General features: G+C 34.4%; 1 protein-coding gene across 4 annotated transcripts in view; it reads left to right on the forward strand.

The window, feature by feature from the left end:
* Positions 1 to 2,500, forward strand: part of LOC122634823 (hemicentin-1-like) — a 127,254-nt gene that overhangs the window by 61,993 nt on the left and 62,761 nt on the right. The gene's annotated exons all lie outside the window — the stretch shown is intronic.

Below are 2,500 nucleotides of genomic sequence, written 5' to 3' on the forward strand. Positions count from 1 at the left end.
TGTGGTTTATGTATCGCGTGTAAGTAAGAAACCTTCGGAAGCTCGTTTTCTACTTGAAAAATATCGGCATTGGCCTTAAGAGAACGCGCGAGTAACCATTCGAATAAAATGAGCTCGTTCGTGCTCTCTCTCTCTCTCTCTCTCTCTCTCCCTCTCTATCTCTCTTTCTTTCTCTTTTTCTCGTTCTATCACGAAACAAGCTGACGAATACTCTACGACACGAAATGCATCGCGAATAGAAAAGCTCGTGCTGGCTATCACGTATCACGAACTAAAATCAATTTCATCGAATGCGCTTTTGATACAATTCCGTTTTACTTTGATCTTTCTCTCTCTCTCTCTCTCTCTCTCTCTCTCTCTCTCTCTCTCTCTCTATTTTACTCTTTTCCTAGTTGCAATGGTCGAAAATGTAGTATAGTCCTATCCATAGAGAATGTCCACAAAAATAGGTCACCAAATCGTTCCTATATTGTCGATTTGTCACCGTGAAAATGAAAAAGAACTTTTACGAATAAAAATCCTTCAGAATTGTTTTCTTCGCAAATTTTAGCTTCTGTTTGTATTCGACAAACTTGTCTTGTTTTTTTTTTTTTTTTTATTTCTTTTTTTAGATCAACATCGATCGATTTTCGTCTGACGCTCTTCGTCTTATACTTTCTTTCTTTTCTCTCTTTCTTCTTCTCTTTATCTAACATTTCTTCGATCGCACATGATAATCATATTCGCGTTCACCGTTTTTCACGTTAAACGCGGAACGATATAACTATATATGAAATTTAATTCGAAAGACAAGCAATGTTTCCAAATTTTTACGAGACATGCACGAAGTATAGTTAACATCAGCTACGTCGAACTGGTCCTCCATTTTTTACGAATTTTTTAACACTTCAAATGCCAACTCGCTTGACACTGCAAGTCGAATCGACCTTAAATTATTCATACGTATCCACGTTGGATGTAATTTGATTCTTCCATTAAATTTCAACTTAATTTGTCCAAACATTTCTAGGATGCTATGCTTGATGCTGTACGAATGTAACATATAAAAAGAAAAACAAACCACACGTACATACATATATATATATATATATATATATATATATCCATATAAATTTATACGAAACACAAAGAAGCATAAACGTATGAAAGAATTTTTGTTTCAAATCTGTAATTATTTCAGATATAATTATAGCGTTCATTATACCCATCCATAGAGATATCAAGCGTAACATGTACCATAACAATTATTATACAAAATATAACGCATTTGCGAATCGTAACCGTACGAATTTACGTACATATTACAATTGTACAATTTTCTCATAAAACATAAAAACCATTTTTTATAAAACAATTTTTATAAACCTCGACTTATGATACTACATATTTAAATCATTGATTAAATTTTTTCATCTATCGTAGATATATGACTATCGAAACCATAATAGAAATCTCTGAAGTAGAGAGTTTAGAAATAAATCCTGATGTTAATTCTACGATACATATATATATTATATATACATACAGTATATAATTTCTCGTGTGATGAAGAGAAAGAGAATGAGAGAAGAAGAGAGAGAGAAGAAGAGAGAGAAGAAGCCAAAGAAGAGCCTCTTATATCGTCTTCGGTTTCCTTTGAGAAGGGGTCAAGTTTGTCTAGTCGTTCATGGTTATAATCCCCCGTACAGTCCAGCATAGTTATTGTTAGAACTTTCATAGAACACCAAGGAAGATAGATTCCATTGGTTATTGTATTAGCAAACGGATAGTTGACGGAGAATACTGCCTAGTAATACGATTTTACGCTCAGTGCACGTGGTTACGACTTAATGTCGGTGAGTTAACTCAATCCTTACGAACCTTGGCCCCTTCGATGCTTTTCTCTTCATCTCTCTCTCTCTCTCTCTCTCTCTCTCTTTTCTTCTGTCTGTCTATCTATCTATCTATCTATCTCTGTCTTTCTCTTGCTTCTCAATCTTCTGATTTAAACTGTTTGGTTAATCTCTGACTAAGATGCACATAGGCAGTAAGATTGCAAACCTCGTATATGCCGCTTATGTATGATAGATCTCTCTATCCATCCATCTATCTATCTATATATCTATGTATCTATCTAGGTATCTATCTATCTATCTATCTCTTTCTCGCTTATCCCTTACGCGTTGCATCGAAAGTTTGCATTTTGAATGTAGACATAGTTGTGTTAGCTCAACGGTACACCGAAGCTTTCCCATCTTTTTTACGGGTTCTCAATCTGCTTGCGAGGTCTTATCTAAAGATAGAACACTTCGCCATCTGCACGTGAAAAGCAAATATTGCACGTGTTAAGGAATAGACACAGATACGAAGTTTATCGATCGATTCGATATCAAGATTGATAATGTTTAGTTATTGTTTTCTTGCTATTGATACGTCGAGCTTTACAGCATTATAACTTTTCGTGAACGAAAGTGTTTGAAAAAAAAAGAAGTTGACAAATAAACTATTTCCTTGTTTATTC

The sequence above is a fragment of the Vespula pensylvanica genome, chromosome 16 (assembly GCF_014466175.1).
Source record: "Vespula pensylvanica isolate Volc-1 chromosome 16, ASM1446617v1, whole genome shotgun sequence".
NCBI lineage: Eukaryota > Metazoa > Arthropoda > Insecta > Hymenoptera > Vespidae > Vespula > Vespula pensylvanica.